Source organism: Notothenia rossii, assembly GCF_949606895.1.
Source record: "Notothenia rossii genome assembly, chromosome: 11".
Taxonomy (NCBI): domain Eukaryota; kingdom Metazoa; phylum Chordata; class Actinopteri; order Perciformes; family Nototheniidae; genus Notothenia; species Notothenia rossii.
In genome coordinates, this window is record NC_136910.1 from 55358573 (window position 1) to 55379373 (window position 20801).

Genomic DNA, 20801 nt, shown 5'->3' on the forward strand with positions numbered 1-20801 from the left:
CAGGAGACCGGGCTCTAGACCAGCGCTACACGTTTTTACATGAGTTAAGTGTTTGCTTATTTTACTTATTGTTCTTTTAATGACGGAAGAGATCAGTTTTTTAGTTTTTCCATTTTCCAGTTTTTGTTTCATTAGTTTTCTAAAGATCCCATTGTTTATGAAACAACAAGATAAAGACCCTTGCATATTATGTTAAGTTTCTGAAACATTGCTTTATTTTCATCTCTTATTGATCTATGATTGAATGTCATTTACTTTAGATGTAAAGAAAACAATCATGTTATCTAAATGTTAGGATGATGACATTATCAATCAGACTCAGAATCAGGTTTATTATCAGGCTAAGAAATTGAGTTTGAAACCCCAGGCCTAGAATAACTTTTTTAAGTGCTTTTTTTATGCAAGAATTTAATTGCCAAGATACAATGGAAACCGTTTTCAGTTTGTGAGGGAAGAAATTAAGAGTTTCTGCTTTCCTGATTATAGCGGCCAAAATCCTATAGAACTAAAACAGCCGCTGAGGCACTAGTTAGGGGATCTTACGCAGGGCAATGATCATCCAAGTCCAGACAAGAAACTCCATTTGTGCATTTTATTCCAATAATAAAGTACAATGAACAGGTTTCCTATCTCTTTTCCTTAAGCCGTTCCTATGGCTTTCCTTTGTGTGGCTTGAAACACCCTGGTAAAACACCGTTTGCCTACAAGTGCTCTGGCTCCCACCACCCACCTGTCTCCAATATATACAATTACACCAGGTGCTCTAATCACCCAGTGCCCAAAACATGCCTTCAAAATAAAAGCATAGAAACTACTTTAACTTATGACACTAACTAAGAATACATTTACAACAAACACTATAAACAGCATGAAAATAAATGTTAAACTATTAAATAATATAAAGAGCTATATAGCTCCAACACTGATGTCAATGAGGAGCTCGTTCCACCATTCATGCACTGACACTTTCCCTCAGCCACAACGCAGACTCTCTGCATCACATTAATTTTACATTTTACTTTACTATATATTATTATATTGTCTTAAACGTCTTAGCTGAATACTCAACTCTGATTGGTCAAATTAGAAGTTTAAGAGGTTGTTAATACTCTATAACACACCGCTGCCAAGAAATCAGTATTTTAGATTGAGATTAAATCCTTTAGAGTTTATAAACGTGTGCATTTGATAATCCACGCTGAACAGCAATGGGTCGTCCTCTCTGTTTAGGCTTCTCCTGGGAAAACTGGGTTTAACATTTACTCTGTATTTAAATACTTAGAAATCTCTTTCAAACTTTTATTTTATTCCCTTACGAACAGGTCTGTCAGGGAGTTCATTTAAACCCAGTAACTCTGTATGTTTTATATAATTATACAAGTTTAAAATTGCTTGTAATAAAACTAATAAAAACGACATAGAATCAATAAAACAGAGAAGGTTGAACTATAACCTGACATAAAGATCTGAATCTGGGTGAGATCATTTCAAATGTAAAGAATATATATCTCTTATTTCCTCTAAAGGAAGCAGTTCAGCATATTTGATGAACATGATGTTACCGGTACTTGGATAAAAGTGTGAGCTAAATGCACGTGTTTCAATTTAAGAAAGGTTGACAGTATGATCAAAAAGTAGATTATCAAACTCAATAACAACAAGAATAAAAACATGTTTAGAATAAAGAGCCAGCAGGAGGACAGGTTCAGAGGTCAGTGAACGATCCCTTTAAGAGATGTTTATCTCTACCTGCTCTGATCCACTGTCACACACACCTTTAGCGGTAATATCTTCACTTCCTCCTCAGTGAGAATGTATGGAAACATCTTCTCAGTGAAAGTGTGTGTGAAGGTGTGTATGTGTGTGTTAGTGTCAGGATCAGAGAACGACAACATTCCTCTGTTCCAGTCCAGATCCACTCTGACCCTCTGGAGCTCCTTCTGCAGACTGAGAGGAGTGGATGGAGCTGGTGGTGACCATGCTGAGTATTTACCTTTATAGAAATCTATTCTCCAGAATCCAGACCGTATGTCTCCCTTCCTCTGGAGAGATTCTGCTGACACACCAAGTACCCAGAATGTACTGTCTGTAACCTGGACATCCCAGCTGTGAGTCCCTGAGTCAAAGCCCTCAGAGCCCAGGACAAAGATGTATTTATCAAACCTCTCTGGATTATCAGGAAGTTCCTGTCTCTCTCCTCGTCTCACACTGGTCAGATCTTCAGACAGGAAGAGTCTTGGATGAGCAGTGTTTGGGTCCAGGATGAGAGGAGAGTAGGACACCATGTCCTTCATCTTGCTCCAGATGTTGAAGCTGAGGTTGCCCAGGTGTTTGGCCTGGTCTATCAGAGCTCCTGAGGGCAGCTGTGGAGCCTCCAGCAGGGGGCGCTGCAGCCTCTCCACTGCAGCCTTGTAGTTGAGCAGGAAGGAGACGTCTTCAGCTCTCAGCTCCTCCTCTGTGGCTCTGACTGTGTGAGAAAGAGCTGTTATCTCTCTGCTCACAGCCTCCATCTTCTCCTCCATCATCCTCCTCTTCTGCTCCTCTTCCTCCCTCAGTGCAGCCATCCTGGCCTCCTCTTCCTCTTCTAGAAACTGGTGAAGCTTCTTAAACTGCTCCTTAATCTGCGTCTCTGTGCGTTGAGCCTGGACCTTCATGTGACCTGCTGTTTGATCAAACTTCACTTTAACTTCTTCAAAGAGCTTCAGTTTCTTCTTTAAGGGCTGCAGAGACTTCTGGAGCTCCTCTCTGAGATCATGAGCAGCTTCATCGATGGGTCTGAATCTGTGGTCGGTGTGTGCTTTTGAATCTCTGCAGATGTGACACACTGGCTGCTGATGGTCCAGACAGAAGAGTTTGAGTTTCTCAGAGTTCAGACTGCAGAGAGCCTCTGGAGATCTCTGATCTCTCTCCAGTAAGAAGGTCTCACACGTGTTCTTTAAAGCAAAGTTAATAATGTATTCATTTGAGGATTTTCCCCTACAAACTGGACACTCCTTTACTTCTTTCCCATCCCACCAGGTCTGCAGACAGGCTTTACAGAAGCTGTGGCAGCAGGACAGGATGACAGGATCTCTAAAGACTTCCTGACAGACCGGACAGCAGAGATCTTTCTCTAACCTGGAAGCCATGTTGTCTCTGAGTGAAGCTGAAACACAGCAGACAGGAGTATACAGTCAGTCATGGCTCCCCTCCCCCTCCTCTAGTGACTTTACTGAAATTCACTTTTGGTGCTTTTCCACTGCAGGACTTAGCACGGCTTAGCACCGTTCAGTTTGGCCCATCCCACTTTTTTAAAATGTTCCACTAGGGGTAGTTCCGGCTCACGGGTACTTTTAACTTTTTTTCTGGTCCTCGGAAATCGAGGTTCCCACCGAGCCAACAACCGAGCTGAATATGTTAAACTAGTGACGTAAACACTCCCGACTGCTGATTGGTCAGAGAGAAGCTTAAGCACCATTTTTAAAACAGACAAACTACCGTTAAACAAATCCATAAAGAAATGGCAGCAACCACAAAAAACACGCCGTGGTCGTTTGATGAGGTACAGACGTTACTCCATCTCGTTGCGGATGAAAAAATGCAACGGGAGCTAGATGTCGCAACGCGAAACGACACCTGGACTCGGCAACGGCTGCAGGATGGTACGTTTTTGCTAACTCTCTGTTCTTTGCTTGAAAGCGTTGTGTCCCTATCTACTGTAAAGCTCATTTCTAACAAACATGCCTATTTTATCCTTACATTTATGTTCGACAACCCATGCTCTTATGGAGCCCCGAAGAGCTACGTTTAGCACAGATAGCATTAGCAAGAGCTATTGTTTGCTAACACCATATGTACCATTGTTTACGTCCAGTTTTCTAGAGTTAAGTAAGAAATAGGCATGGCAAAACGACTGGAATTGTGACTTTTTTTCAACTTTAGATCATCGTCAGTAAGTAAAATAAGCAATACCAATGTGTGGAAATGCTCTGTTACAAGTAAAGTAACGTACCAAAAGTAAAAGTAGTAAGAATCACTATTAATGTTGCAGCTAGTAAAATTGTGTGACATCCTATATATTCTTGTATAAGTATTTTTGCACTTTAAACTGGTCTCATAATTATTCATACTTATATTCATTTGTAATTATCCATTTACTTCATGACTTTATATTTGTACATACTCATACATATATTTACAGGCTGGACATAATGTAATTCACTTTCACAATCATTGTAAACATCTAGGGCCAGAACCGTCTTTAGTTCATCCTTACCGTTGTTCTGTTTATACTTATATATTTTATTCTTATATCCTTACGTGACCTGTACCTGTCCTGTGTGTTTCATTCTTATTGCTGTTGCTGCTATGACACCTGAATTTCCCTACGGTGATTTAAAAAAAAAAAATCAATATTCCAGGCAAGAGGAAACAAGGAGAGGAGCACCTCACAGTCCTGAGGGAGATGCACAGTGCAGATCTGACCCAGCAGGAACGGTTGTATTTATGTTTATAGTTTGCTTTGTTATTTGCACTTGTTTGATGATTAAACTGTTTGTTTGTAACAAGTATTTGTATCGTGATTTCCTCTGTGTTAAAGGTGGGGTAGGTAATTTTGGAGAAACCAGCTCGAGTGCGCTAGAATTTGAAAATACACAGCCGGAACAAATCTGCCACTTCCTTACAGAGCCCCTCCTCCAACACACACGAACGCGCACATGACCAATGAGGGCACGAGGTAAGTTTGTGCACAGATGGAAGGCTGACAGGCAGGTAGGCCATCCAGTTACTTTAGCCGGGCCGGCTCAGATGATTGGTCGTGCTTTTTACAGCGCCACGGCTTCCAGAGATGACATCTTTTTTCGATATTCATTGCTATCGGGATGTTGAGAGCATTCCATGGAATATAACAAAGTGTATCTCGAGCCGGTTTCTCAAAATTACCTACCCCACCTTTAACAGTAGATCTAAACAAACAAAACAGACCTTAATTTATTAGAAAGATTTTCTTTTCATGATCTGTTATTTTCTCAAATGTTCTTATTATGGGGCAGTATACAGGTGCTTGAAATTCAAATATTTACGAAATAGTCAATTCTGATCATATATATTTTTTTAATTGTTTGACAAACACATGTATATACATGTTGTATGATTGCCCAAACTCTCCTGTTATTTTTCTTCTGTATTTCGTCTTGCTATACGCAGCCTTTTCCGAAACAAAGTTTGCCTCCTGTAATGTTGTGACATACTCTTTGAGTTGTCTATAATAAAGCACGATACACATACAAAAGGACAACACTATACCTCCTTGCTGTGATAAAAAGCCACATACCAAGAACCAAATAAACGATCGCCCCGCCTACACTGCGTCGTTAACTACCCCAGTTACTAACTGTAATGGAAACGCAGCTTAAAGGTCCCATGTCATGCTTTTCTGGTTATAACCCGTCTCCTTGTGTGTTATGTAGCTTTGTCTGCATGTAAACGGTCTGCAGAGTCACAAACCCTCAAAGTGCACCCTGTAGCGAGTAAAACTCTAACACTTTCTTTTTCCATTTCTTTCTTTCTGGGTACAGTGACCTCACCATATCCAAATGGAGCAATCCGTGGAGCTCCTCATACAGCAGGATCCCTTGCAACACTATCGAACGCAGTGCGGGGACCTTTAGCGTCGAGCATAAAGCTACCTGAACGTTGGTCATAGACGAGTTGGGATCGCGGAGAAACACTCACTCAGCCTTGTCTTTTCTCAGCCGCGCTACTGCGCGGAGTTTCGCCGGCACATACACTGACTGCCTTATCTTTTCTCAGGCTGTGAGTGTTTGGCGAACAGCCAGGCTGTGTGTGTGTGTGTGCGCTCAGGCTGAGTCTCACAGACCCCACGCAGCAACCAGGAAACGAGACCAGTAATCCAGCTCACACTGTCCGCTCCTCGAGCCTCAAAGGGCGGAGCAGCGAGCCCCGCAACGTCCCGCCAACACGGCACCCAGACCCCACGCAGCATTCTCATCTCTTTGTCATTACTGGTGTCATTTTCTGGTTGCTAACGCCATTGTAACACATAATCACTGATGTTCCGCTGTAACGGTGGTGGACTCATCAGAACAGAGTGGGCGAGCTGACCAATCAGAGCATAGTGGGCTCATAGGGAGGGAGGGGGGGCAGGAGCTCCAACAAGCCGTTTAGGACAGAGAGTGAATACACATACTATACAGAGATGCTGGATGAGAAACCAATGTGAGTTTGGAACATTGAACAATGTAAATCTGTTCTAGTAGACCTCAACAATGGAATTATGATCAGTAGAAATGGCCATGACATGGGACCTTTAAAGTGAGCATGGCCTACCAATGCCAAACTAAACCCTGCTAAGCCGTGCTAGGTCCTGCAGTGGAAAAGCGCCATTTGAGTATTGTTTGGAGTCAGACTCACCTTCAGGGGACGGAGGGTCCGCAGGTTGAAGCAGCAGTGTTGTAGTTTCCACTTTTCTCTCCTGTAGCTGAACTCAGAGGAAGTGGTTGGTTTGGTCTGAAGGTGAATCTGATCGTCTGTTTTTCAGTCCGTCTGTCTCTCTGCAGTGAGGGAGAATAACAAACTGTTTCCTAGTTTCCTAGTTTTTCTCAGGTGTGTCAGGTGAGGGAGGAGCTCTGTCACGCCTCCTCTGCTGAACGCTGTCTCCTCTCATGTAACTCAGGGAGTGTCTCAGCCTGTTTTTCAGGTTTCAGGCTCGAAAATGACATTCCCAGAACAAATGACCATATCTTCCCTTCTAAAAGGGTTAAATTAATAATCTTTTTTCTCAAAGTAATGATAAACCTGTGAGTTGGATGTAGAAAAGTCAGAATCAATATAGATGTTTTTTATTTTAAAGAAAATTCAGATTGAACACAGTAAAAAACTGTAAATTATAGTGTCCGTTCAAAACATATTTTGTACTTATAGTGAAAACCAGTGGCAAGCCGTGAGCTTTATAACTAGGCCCTCTGACCCCCACCCCTTCCCTCGAAATGAAGGGGAAAAAATAGTTATTACGTCACAGCGTATACTTCAGCGGAATATCAAAACAACGGCCTGGGGAGCAAAACGCATCAATGAAAGCGACCCTCTAACACACAAAACAACACCTGTGAACCCAATTTGTGTTTTTTGAAATTGAAAATGATGTTGCATTGTGTTTGTTACTTTCGTTGCAGTTTTATGTCTTAAGTGTAATTTTGCATGCTTTTATTTTGAAGGCGAGTTCACGCTGTTGTCAGGAAGTTGTTGTTGCTTTGGAAACAAGAAAAAAGTTTCACAGCGGGCGGAACTTGTCATAAAGTCCGCGATAATAAAACCCACCCATTTAGAGGGAAGATATGATTGGCCTGACCTTTCGCAAAGCCACGCCCCCCTTGGTTACTGTTGCTAGTCCGCCAAGCTGAGAGCCAGATGCGTTAAACAAAGCCATAATGGAGTGTCTCCGTAACGTCGGAGTCGCCTTAACAGACTCATTTTGGAGCAATAACGCAGCAATATCCTCCAGGTCCCGACAAAAGGGGCTACAATACGCTATGGAGGGTTATATCCACAGTATAAACATTAGAAAAGAGGGAGGCACAATATCAATAGAGGCACTTGCATACAGGTCGCAGTGCAAGAGTGAAAAACCACTGAGCCGTATGTCAAATTCGACGGAATTATTATTATTATTTTGGAATAAAACAATACAATCACAAGAGGCATTAAATGTTGTAGTTTGTCTAAAGTTAACTACCGTTTCCTTGGTGGCTTTCTGCATCCACCTTGTTGTTCCTTTGTGGGGGTCGGGGTGCCCACTTGTGCAGCAGGATTAGGGAAGTCGGCAGTAGGCTTTCCATTAACAAAATGCTACAAAGATTAAAGCAAAATATAAATGAATGATTGCCTGTTGGCTTTCTTGTTTGTAATTTGACCACAGACTAATAACGGAGCTCAGCTGTTCAGACACTATTATGCATCAAGTGATATACATGGTCAAAACGGCCTATAAGCACACAGCTTACAGCTGTAGTCGTGTGACTTTAGCTCACGTTCGTTAGTGAAATTAGTTAATTAAATTAGTTAGTTAATTTGTGAATGTAATCTTTGCTAGCTAGCTAGCTACGTTAGCACGTATTTACCTTCGAGCAAACGTATTTGTGTTTGTTGATATTCGCCATATTCGGCTGGGCATGGGGCCTGCCGCATTTCTTTATCCACTGGCGGCATCTCTCCTCTCGGGTTTTGGGTTTAGGAAACGGGTAAAAATATCACCCCCCCTCCCTCTAAGCTTATGGGATATCTGCTATCCGATTTGCAAAGAGCATAAGCACAACGCTTCACCATTTTCGCAATGAATTTGAACGCTAAGCTTGTCGGACTTCCACAGGGAGCCGCGCATGTGATCGAATATGATTGGACAACGGGCATTTAGGGGCGTGGCTTTGCGAAAGGTCAATTGTACTGTCATTTGACATTACTCTCACATTCAGTTACTATAGCGGGCCCTCTGTGAATCGCAGAGAGGGCCAGACGAGCTTCTTTCATGTAACCCTTCACATTCAAACAGAGACTGAACAGGCAGATTCGAAGGATTTATTTCTTTGGAAATTAAATTGTAAATACAATTAAATCAAGTTTTTTTCGGTAAAACTAAGGAAAAATATAAAAATAATATTTAAAAAATATATATTTTTAAAAAATAATATATTTTTGTAATGTTTTTAAATATTATTTTTTAGAATATCTTAGGCCCTCACAGAGGGCCTAGAGGGCCCTGACGGCTCGCCACTGGGGAAAACTAACCTTGGATGATGGGTTAGTAGACTAAAAGCTTTAGGAATCCAAAGTACAACATATAATAAGTACCCTGTATCAAGATTGATGCAAAATATATATTTGACCTTTTTAGACAGATTTAGCAAAAAAACCCTCTTCTGGGGCCATTTGGGTGGATTTTCCTTATCTCTGGCCCCCCCTTGCTCGATTTTGACATGTGACATCTCTTTCTGACCGTTAGAGCCAAAAGAATCGAAGCGAAATTGTCCCGCACACAATCATGTTAAAAAAACAGATGCGTCTTCGCACATTCAATCTTCCTACAGAGCGTAGGAATGGCCTGCTCTACTCTTTGAAAACGGAATTGCAGTTTTATTGCTTATAGATTATCAGAACATTTCAAAGGGGACACAGCCACATTGGATATTAACCTATGGATTAACTACATCATCGTTGTTATCGTTTTAATGTCATTGAAGACCAGTTTTGACCAGACAAAACCAAGGTAAGCCATGTTAGCGTTGTAGGCTACCTAGCGCCACATGTTTTGATGTAAGTTTTTGTTGATAACGTCGCGAGTTTGTATCTGTCAGTGTTGAGGTGGGCACCGTTAGATTCTGTGTCTTTATGATCATAAACAATGTGTTGGATGTGCAGCTAGGATAAGTAATAAGGTAGCTAGGAGTGATTTTTGGTGCAGTAATAGGTTAGCATTTTTCGCTCGGGGCTAATTCAGAGGCTCACTGTTAGCATTGTGTGTTTTTTTTGAAAAAAAATAAATGAAAAAGATCAGTTAAATTAGTTTTTTCCCATTATATGGATATAAAATATTCATAGTTTATTAAATATTAAGGTTCCTTAGACGTTGTTTCCTGCAAATGACGCGATTTCGGCCCCGGAACCGGGTCCGTGGGGCTTAAGAGGTTATTGCTGGAATAAAGGTTATAGTGGGTGAGTGAAATTATTAACTAAGATATTGTTAAAGAGGTGAAGTAGGCTCCCATAGTGTGAAGGTTTCACAAACCAAACTCAAATATCTGTCAAGTATATGGCATCAGTTTAAAACATTGAACCCTTTTACAGTATCTTTCAGAACCTGTCACCACTCCATCAACAAATTATCCTGGACTTCATCACAATGGCAGATTTCATAATTATGTTATTCATACTAACACATAATCAGTCACGTAAAGACAACCATTCATTTAGAAAATTAGCTATCGTTATGCTATAGACATTATACATGCAACAAATTATGTTTAGTTATTAACTATTATTTACTTTAATTATTGGCAGAAATACATGTGTGCACAAACAGGACCTATACACATGCACTAATGGAGAGGTGTCAGATGGGAGTAGTTGGGTTTGGTGCATATGAGGCGAGCTGGCACCTCTCCAGCTACATTAGATTAGATTAGATCAAACTTTATTGTCATTGCACAGAGTACAACGAAATGCAGTTTGCATCCAACTAGAAAGGTCACAGTAAAGTGCATGAGGTTAAAATAAATGCACATATCAGATCAATTTTCATAAATGTACAAATATTAATACATGTCTTTTGTTTTTGGTCTGCAGAAGTCACGGTACTTATCATCATTACTCTCACAGAGATCATCTACTTTATTTACGCGTCAAGTCGTAGCCATATACCATATACATTGGGGGACACACATCCCCCCCAATATTCAGATACGCTCAAAATGCTTTTTGGGCGGGTGTCTGGGAGGAAGTTGGGGGTCTTTTGATTTTTGATTGAGCGGCAAGCAGCTAGTGCGAGTCGTGGCTGTAAAACAAAAGGGCAATAAAATGTTCCTGTTTCTACTGAAATTGCGTGGCACAGACCTTTCTATGGATTTAAATGCTTTAATATGATTATGGTTATAGTTGTACTTTATTCATTAACAGGTTTTAAAGTATCCCATGTGTTAGTGAATTTTTTAATATGTTCCTTTAGAATGGCAGGAAATTAGTATTCAAATTTTGATTTAATTTTTGGTCACCCCCAATGTTGACTCCAAGGCTACGGCCCTGCAATTTCAACCCAGTCTCACAAAAAAACGTGTAATAACTACGTTGGTCCGCAACGTAGGATGTAGTATTTCTACAAAAAAACGCCTCTGAAATTGTAGGATCCCTACCTTTTTTTTCACCATTCATTCCAATGGCTGGCGTCTATGTCACGTGATCTTCAAATTTCTCCCTGCAGAAAAAAAGAAACATGGCCGACCTTCGTTTTATTCTCGGTGGAAAATGCCTATTTTAAGGTTAGTTTGGCCATTAAAATACGTTTTGATGTCATTTGATGCGAGAAATATGAGTTCTTATTTCAGATTATTTGTGCAGTAGATGTCCATGATTTTTAGTTTGCTAGTTATTACGAAGATTACTTCAGGAAATTGTGTCCATTCAACGTTTTTGTTGTTACCAAGGTGGTTGCTAGGGACGCTGCTATCAATATTATTTCTGTTACGTTGTGTAACTGTTTAATGGTGTTATCTTTATTGCTACCCCCTTCCCCGTCAATTTATAGTGTAGGTCCACAGCACAAATGTATTAGTTTAACAAAATCCGCATCTAAAATTGTGGCATAGATACGTTATTTTCCCCTGTGCAATTCTCCATTTACTCAACAACAACACATCATTATCCTTGTGTTTATTTATTTGTTTGATTAATAAACACAAGTTGGAGTCCGTCAGGACCGAGGGTCGGAGCAGCTCATAGTAGTTGCTTTAGAGAATTGTACACCCGGAAGTAAGTATTCTCTCCGCTTCGCTTGACAAACCCCGTCCTCAAGCTCTGTGATTGGATGTTTGAGTGTGCTCCGAGGGTTACACCGAGCGTCGAACAGCACTTGAAATGGGATGGAACCACGGCAGACTGTCCAAAACTGGATTTGAACGGGTCCACCCCGTCCGCCCCTCCCCCACCCCGTCCCCAGAACTACACATGCTGGCTATTGTGTTTTGCAACATGCTCTATGGCACGTCTCTACTGGGAATTGTAGTTTTAAAAGACGTTTTCGGATTTTTCCCATAAGAAGTTGCCAGTATTAAACTGTGTACATCCCTGGAGGTTTAGGGGATAGGAACACTCCAATTTAAAACATATAATTAATAAATGGGTGAAAATTGCTTGTGCCCATAATGGGCAGCATTAATATATACCCACATGCCAGCTAAGGTCAGAAGAGCTATATAGCTCCAACACTGATGTCAATGAGGAGCTCGTTCCACCATTCATGCACTGACACTTTCCCTCAGCCACGACGCAGACTCTCTGCATCACATTAATGCACACAATGTACACAATATCTGGTCTTTTATTATTACTGCACATATTTTATTCCATTCTATTTCAATGTAAATAGGCTACTTTCTTTTTTACTTTACTATATTTTTGTATTTTTTTTAATATTATTATATTTTTCCTAAAATAGTTGTGTTTTTTTTTTTGTTTTTTTTATGTATGCACCACGACACCAAGTCAAATTCCTCGTACGTATCAACCTACCTGGTAATAAAACTGATTCTGATTCTGATTTCGGAGCCAGGATAGTGTGTTTTTGGGGGTTACCTGGGTCACACTCACAGTGGGAGCAGCAATCTGATTGGCTGATGCACGAGCTGGACGAGCTGGAGTTTAACCAAGGCCAGCACCAGTGTCTTGAATTGGATTATTGAATTAACTGGCAGCCGAGATGGCAAAAGTAAACACATCCTTTACTCAAGCAGAAGTACAGATACTCGTGTTTAAAAATACTCTGGTGAAAGTAGAAGTACTGACTAAACTTCTTTCCTCAAGTAAAAGTAAAGAGGCTTTGAAATGTACTTCAGTAAAAAGTACCCATAACTAGCAGCTGTTTTAAAGAGTACCTGACCTCCCTTTATATTAATAGAACAATAATGTCATTGTTAGCTGATGAATGTTTCCATGCTGAACAACGGCAACATGACAACGTTTTCATTGGTCCCTCTTCTTTAGAGAAGACCAGGAAATGATGGATACACGGACCGTGTTCAAATCAATAGGCACGCAATGACTCTAAATAATAATGATCACGCCACCAAACACACATTCAGACTAAAGGAACCAGCCTGTTTGGAAAATGTGAGAAGTAGAAAGTACAGGTATTTGGGTTCAACATGTAAGAATTAGAAAGTACAGGTACTTGTGTTCAAAATGTAAGAAGTAGAAAGTACAGGTATTTGTGTTCAACATGTAAGACGTAGAAAGTACAGGTATTTGTGTTCAAAATGTAAGAAGTAGAAAGTACAGGTACTTGTGTTCAAAATGTAAGAAGTAGAAAGTACAGATATTTGTGTTCAACATGTAAGAAGTAGAAAGTACAGGTACTTGTGTTCAAAATGTAAGACGTAGAAAGTACAGATATTTGTGTTCAAAATGTAAGAAGTAGAAAGTACAGGTATTTGTGTTCAACATGTAAGAAGTAGAAAGTACAGGTATTTGTGTTCAAAATGTAAGAAGTCAAAGTAAAAAGTTGTCAGAAAAATAAATAGTGGAGTAAAGTACTGATACCAGAACAAATAAGTTAAGTACAGAAACAAAGTATTTGTACTCCACTACTTCCCACCTCTGGCTGTCAGCCAGTGGAGGAGAGGAGCAGAGGAGTAGTGGGAGAACAGGAGGAGGTTGAAGACCAGTCTGGCTGCAGCATTCTGAATTAGCTGAAGCATTCTGATGGTGATTGACAACTCTCTGTATTTTAGACCAATCACGACCAAGCCAAGTTTCAACAGACTCTACTATTCCTACTTTTTATTCTGAGACGCGTCATGTCAGTGAGGAAATAAACATGAATACAATGAGGAAAAGAAGCAACTTGTTTTCAGTCTGAAGAAACCTCTGTTCTTGTGAAACTGATTTAATCAGAAATGTTAGTTTGTTTATTATTTGACAGCATTGTAACATCTGTTTGCTCTTTTCTCATTAAATGTGATTGTTGCTGCTTTAATAATCTGAGTGACATCATTATTAATATGAATGAATAACTCTATTGAACATGCATGTTTTTATATATTGAAGTAGTGCACACATTACTTTATCTTCTCCATTATATATTTTACTTTACTATATATTATTATATTGTCTTAGCTGAATACTCAACTCTGATTGGTCAAATTAGAAGTTTAAGAGGTTGTTAATACTCGATAACACACCGCTGCCAAGAAATCAGTATTTTAGATTGAGATTAAATCCTTTAGAGTTTATAAACGTGTGCATTTGATAATCCACGCTGAACAGCAATGGGTCGCCCTCTCTGTTTAGGCTTCTCCTGGGAAAGCTGGGTTTAACATTTACTCTGTATTTAAAGACTTAGAAATCTCTTTAAAATTTTATTTTATTCCCTGATGAAGAGGTCTGTCATGGAGTTCATTTAAACCAAGTAACTCTGTATGTTTTATATAATTATACAAGTTTAAAATTGAACGTAATAAATCTAATAAAAAATGCATTTAATTTTGGATCTGATAAATGATTCGCTGCTCAAACTCGCAGTTGGATTAAATATATTATTTATTTTCCCATCATGCACAAATAACAAATTAACAATTTATAACGACATAGAATCAATAAAACAGAGAAGGTTGAACTATAACCTGACATAAAGATCTGAATCTGGGTGAGATCATTTCAAATGTAAAGAATATATATCTCTTATTTCCTCTAAAGGAAGCAGTTCAGCATATTTGATGAACATGATGTTACTTGGATAAAAGTGTCAGCTAAATGCACGTGTTTCAATTTAAGAAAGGTTGACAGTATGATCAAAAAGCAGATTATCAAACTCAATAACAACAAGAATAAAAACATGTTTAGAATAAAGAGCCAGCAGGAGGACAGGTTCAGAGGTCAGTGAACGATCCCTTTAAGAGATGTTTATCTCTACCTGCTCTGATCGACTGTCACACACACCTTCAGCGGTAATATCTTCACTTCCTCCTCAGTGTAAATGTATGGAAACATCTTCTCAGTGAAAGTGTGTGTGAAAGTGTGTATGTGTGTGTTAGTGTCAGGATCAGAGAACGACAGCTTTCCTCTGTTCCAGTCCAGATTCACTCTGACCCTCTGGAGCTTCTTCTGCAGACTGAGAGGAGTGTGTGGAGCTGGTGGTGACCGTGCTGAGTATTTACCTTGAGAGAAAGCTATTCTCCAGAATCCAGACCGTATGTCTCCCTTCCTCGGGACAGACTCTGCTAACACACCAAGTAGCCAGTATGTACTGTCTGTAACCTGGACATCCCAGCTGTGAGTCCCTGAGTCAAAGCCCTCAGAGCCCAGGACAAAGAGGTGTTTATCAAACCTCTCTGGGTTATCAGGAAGTTTCTGTCTCTCTCCTAGTCTCACTCTGGTCAGATCTTCAGACAGGAAGAGTCTTGGATTAGCAGTGTTTGGGTCCAGGATGAGAGGAGAGTAGGACACCATGTCCTTCATCTTGCTCCAGATGTTGAAGCTGAGGTTGCCCAGGTGTTTGGCCTGGTCTATCAGAGCTCCTGAGGGCAGCTGTGGAGCCTCCAGCAGGGGGCGCTGCAGCCTCTCCACTGCAGCCTTGTAGTTCAGCAGGAAGGAGACGTCTTCAGCTCTCAGCTCCTTCTCTGTGGCTCTGACTGTGAGTGAAAGAGCTGTTATCTCTCTGCTCACAGCCTCCATCTTCTCCTCCATCATCTTCCTCTTCTGCTCCTCTTCCTCCCTCAGTGCAGCCATCCTGGCCTCCTCTTCCTCTTCTAGAAACTGGTGAAGCTTCTTAAACTGCTCCTTAATCTGCGTCTCTGTGTGTTGAGCCTGGACCTTCATGTGTCCTGCTGTTTGATCAAACTTCACTTTAACTTCTCCAAAGAGCTTCAGTTTCTCCTGAAAGGGCTGCAGAGCTTTCTGGAGCTCCTCTTTGAGATCATGAGCAGCTTCATCGATGGGTGTGATTCTGTGGTTTTTGTGTGTTTTTGAATCTCTGCAGATGAGACACACTGGCTGCTGATGGTCCAGACAGAAGAGTTTGAGTTTCTCAGAGTGCAGACTGCAGAGAGCCTCTGGAGATCTCTGATCTCTCTCCAGTAAGAAGGTCTCACACAGGTTCTTTAAAGCAAAGTTGGGAGGAACGAATTCCTTTGAATGTTTTCTCTTACAAACTGGACACTCCTTTACTTCTTTCCCATCCCACCAGGTCTGCAGACAGGCTTTACAGACGCTGTGGCAGCAGGACAGGATGACAGGATCTCTAAAGACTTCCTGACAGATAGGACAGCAGAGATCTTCCTCTAACCTGGAAGCCATGTTGTCTCCGAGTGAAGCTGAAACACAGCAGACAGGAGTATACAGTCAGTCATGGCTCCCCTCCCCCTCCTCTAGTGACTTCACTGAAATTCACTTTTTTTGCTTTTCTACTGCAGGACCTAGCACGGCTTAGCACGGTTTAGTTTGGCCCGGCCCACTTTTTTTTGCTTTTCCACTAGGGGTAGTTCCGGCTCACAGGTACTTTTTAACTTTTTTTCTGGTCCTCGAAAATCGAGGTTCCTACCGAGCCAACAACCGAGCTGAATATGCTAAACTAGTGACGTAAACACTCCCGACTGCTGATTGGTCAGAGAGAATCGTAAAAATCGTTGCCCGAGACAGTCCCCAAGCGTTGCATAAGCACCATTTTTAAAACAGACAAACTACCGTTAAACAAACCCATAAATAAATGGCAGCAACAAAAAAAACACGCCGTGGTCATTTGACGAGGTACAGACGTTACTCCATCTCGTTGCGCATGAAAAAATACAGCGGGAGCTCGACGTCGCAACGCGAAACGACGCCTGGACTCGGCAACGGCTGCAGGATGGTACGTTTTTGCTAACTCTCTGTTCTTTGCTTGAAAGCGTTGTGTCCCTATTTATTGTAAAGCTCATTTCTAACAAACATGCCTATTTTATCCTTACATTTATGTTCGACAACCCATGCTTTTATGGAGCCCCGAAGAGCTACGGTTAGCACAGATAGCATTAGCAAGAGCTATTGTTTGCTAACACCATATGTACCAATGTTTACGTCCAGTTTTCTAGAGTTAAGTAAGAAATAGGCATGGCAAAACGACTGGAATTGTGACTTTTTTTCAACTTTAGATCATCGTCAGTAAGTAAAATAAGCAATACCAATGTGTGGAAATAATCTTTTACAAGTAAAGTAACGTACCAAAAGTAAAAGTGGTAAGAATCACTATTAATGTTGCAGCTAGTAAAATTGTGTGACATCCTAATATATTCTTGTATATTCTTCATTGTTAAGTATTTTTGCACTTTAAACTGGTCTCATAATTGTTCATACTTAAATTAATTTTTAATTATCCATTTACTTCATGACTGTATATTTATACATATACTCATACATAGATTTATATTCATTATCAACTGGCTGGACATAATGTAATTCACTTTCACAATCATTGTAAACATCTAGGGCCAGAACCGTCTTTAGTTCATCCTTACCGTTGTTCTGTTTATACTTATATATTTTATTATTATATCCTTACGTGACCTGTACCTGTCCTGTGTTTTTCATTCTTATTGCTGTTGCTGCTATGACACCTGAATTTCCCTATGGTGATTTAAAAAAAAAAGAAGTGTATCTTATTGTCTTCCAGGCAAGAGGAAACAAGGAGAGGAGCACCTCACAGTCCTGAGGGAGATGCACAGTGCAGATCTGGCCCAGCAGGAGCTGAACCGGGCCCAGCAGGAACGGTTGTATTTATGTTTATAGTTTGCTTTGTTATTTGCACTTGTTTGATGATTAAACTGTTTGTTTGTAACAAGTATTTGTATCGTGATTTCCTCTGTGTTAAAGGTGGGGTAGGTAATTTTGGAGAAACCAGCTCGAGTGCGCTAGAATTTGAAAATACACAGCCGGAACAAATCTGCCACTTCCTTACAGAGCCCCTCCTCCAACACACACGAACGCGCACATGACCAATGAGGGCACGAGGTAAGTTTGTGCACAGATGGAAGGCTGACAGGCAGGTAGGCCATCCAGTTACTTTAGCCGGGCCGGCTCAGATGATTGGTCGTGCTTGTTAGAGCGCCACGGCTTCCACAGATGAAATTTTTTTAATGTATTTTTTGTCAAAGCACTTCAGATATTCATTGCTATCGGGATGTTGAGAGCATTCCATGGAATATAACAAAGTGTATCTCGAGCCGGTTTCTCAAACTTACCTACCCCACCATTAACAGTAGATCTAAACAAACAAAACAGACCTTAATTTATTAGAAAGATTTTCTTTTCATGATCTGTTATTTTCTCAAATGTTCTTATTATGGGGCAGTATACAGGTGCTTGAAATTCAAATATTTATGAAATAGTCAATTCTGATAAAAACATTTTTTAAATCACTTAACAAACACATGTATACACATGTTGTATGATTGCCCAAACTCTCCTGTTATTTTTCTTCTGTATTTCGTCTTGCTATACGCAGCCTTTTCCGAAACAAAGTTTGCCTCCTGTAATGTTGTGACATACTCTTTGAGTTGTCTATAATAAAGCACGATACACATACAAAAGGACAACACTATACCTCCTTGCTGTGATAAAAAGCCACATACCAAGAACCAAATAAACGATCGCCCCGCCTACACTGCGTCGTTAACTACCCCAGTTACTAACTGTAATGGAAACGCAGCTTAAAGGTCCCATGTCATGCTTTTCTGGTTATTACCCGTCCCCTTGGGTGTTATGTAGCTTTGTCTGCATGTAAACGGTCTGCAGAGTCACAAACCCTCAAAGTGCACCCTGTAGCGAGTAAAACTCTAACACTTTCTTTTTCCATTTCTTTCTTTCTGGGTACAGTGACGTCACCATATCCAAATGGAGCAATCCGTGGAGCTCCTCATACAGCAGGATCCCTTGCAACACTATCGAACGCAGTGCGGGGACCTTTAGCGTCGAGCATAAAGCTACCTGAACGTTGGTCATAGACGAGTTGGGATCGCGGAGAAACACTCACTCAGCCTTGTCTTTTCTCAGCCGCGCTACTGCGCGGAGTTTCGCCGGCACATACACTGACTGCCTTATCTTTTCTCAGGCTGTGAGTGTTTGGCGAACAGCCAGGCTGTGTGTGTGTGTGTGCGCTCAGGCTGAGTCTCACAGACCCCACGCAGCAACCAGGAAACGAGACCAGTAATCCAGCTCACACTGTCCGCTCCTCGAGCCTCAAAGGGCGGAGCAGCGAGCCCCGCAACGTCCCGCCAACACGGCACCCAGACCCCACGCAGCATTCTCATCTGTTTGTCATTACTGGTGTCATTTTCTGGTTGCTAACGCCATTGTAACACATAATCACTGATGTTCCGCTGTAACGGTGGTGGACTCATCAGAACAGAGTGGGCGAGCTGACCAATCAGAGCATAGTGGGCTCATAGGGAGGGAGGGGGGGCAGGAGCTCCAACAAGCCGTTTAGGACAGAGAGTGAATACACATACTGTACAGAGATGCTGGATGAGAAACCAATGTGAGTTTGGAACATTGAACAATGTAAATCTGTTCTAGTAGACCTCAACAATGGAATTATGATCAGTAGAAATGGCCATGACATGGGACCTTTAAAGTGAGCATGGCCTACCAAGGCCAAACTAAACCCTGCCAAGCCGTGCTAGGTCCTGCAGTGGAAAAGCGCCATTTGAGTATTGTTTGGAGTCAGACTCACCTTCAGGGGGTGGAGGGTCCGCAGGTTGAAGCAGCAGTGTTGTAGTTTCCACTTTTCTCTCCTGTAGCTGAACTCAGAGGAAGTTGTTGGTTTGGTCTGAAGGTGAATCTGATCGTCTGTTTTTCAGTCCGTCTGTCTCTCTGCAGTGAGGGAGAATAACAAACTGTTTCCTGGTTTATCTCAGGTGTGTCAGGTGAGGGAGGAGCTCTGTCACGCCTCCTCTGCTGAACGCTGTCTCCTCTCATGTAACTCAGGGAGTGTCTCAGCCTGTTTTTCAGGTTTCAGGCTCGAAAATGACATTCCCAGAACAAATGACCATATCTTCCCTTCTAAAAGGGTTAAATTAATAATCTTTTTTCTCAAAGTAATGATAAACCTGTGAGTTGGATGTAGAAAAGTCAGAATCAATATAGATGTTTTTTATTTTAAAGAAAATTCTGATTGAACACAGTAAAAAACTGTAAATTATAGTGTCCGTTCAAAACATATTTTGTACTTATAGTGAAAACCAGTGGCAAGCCGTGAGCTTTATAACTAGGCCCTCTGACCCCCACCCCTTCCCTCGAAATGAAGGGGAAAAAATTGTTATTACGTCACAGCGTATACTTCAGCGGAATATCAAAACAACGGCCTGGGGTGCAAAACGCATCAATGAAAGCGACCCTCTACCACACAAAACAACACCTGTGAACCCAATTTGTGTTTTTTGAAATTGAAAATGATGTTGCATTGTGTTTGTTACTTTCGTTGCAGTTTTATGTCTTAAGTGTAATTTTGCATGCTTTTATTTTGAAGGCGAGTTCACGCTGTTGTCAGGAAGTTGTTGTTGCTTTGGAAACAAGAAAAAAGTTTCACAGCGGGCGGAACTTGTCATAAAGTCCGCGATAATAAAACCCACCCATTTAGAGGGAAGATATGATTGGCCTGACCTTTCGCAAAGCCACGCCCCCCTTGGTTACTGTTGCTAGTCCGACAAGCTGAGAGCCAGATGCGTTAAACAAAGCCATAATGGAGTGTCTCCGTAACGTCGGAGTCGCCTTAACAGACTCATTTTGGAGCAATAACGCAGCAATATCCTCCAGGTCCCGACAAAAGGGGCTACAATACGCTATGGAGGGTTATATCCACAGTATAAACATTAGAAAAGAGGGAGGCACAACATCAATAGAGGCACTTGCATACAGGTCGCAGTGCAAGAGTGAAAAACCACTGAGCCGTATGTCAAATTCGACGGAATTATTATTATTATTTTGGAATAAAACAATACTATCACAAGAGGCATTAAATGTTGTAGTTTGTCTAAAGTTAACTACCGTTTCCTTGGTGGCTTTCTGCATCC

The 20801-nt window shown here is 41.1% G+C and overlaps 1 pseudogene across 1 annotated transcript; it reads right to left on the reverse strand.

Annotated features, from left to right (window-relative positions):
* Positions 1-1417: 1417 nt before the first annotated feature.
* LOC307024539 (E3 ubiquitin-protein ligase TRIM39-like) lies at positions 1418-19901 on the reverse strand (annotated as a pseudogene). The gene is made up of 2 exons (XR_013810594.1): positions 19463-19901; positions 1418-3145 (listed from the first exon to the last, which is right to left on the reverse strand). The product of XR_013810594.1 is annotated as an E3 ubiquitin-protein ligase TRIM39-like (transcript).
* Between the last annotated feature and the right edge of the window lie 900 nt (positions 19902-20801).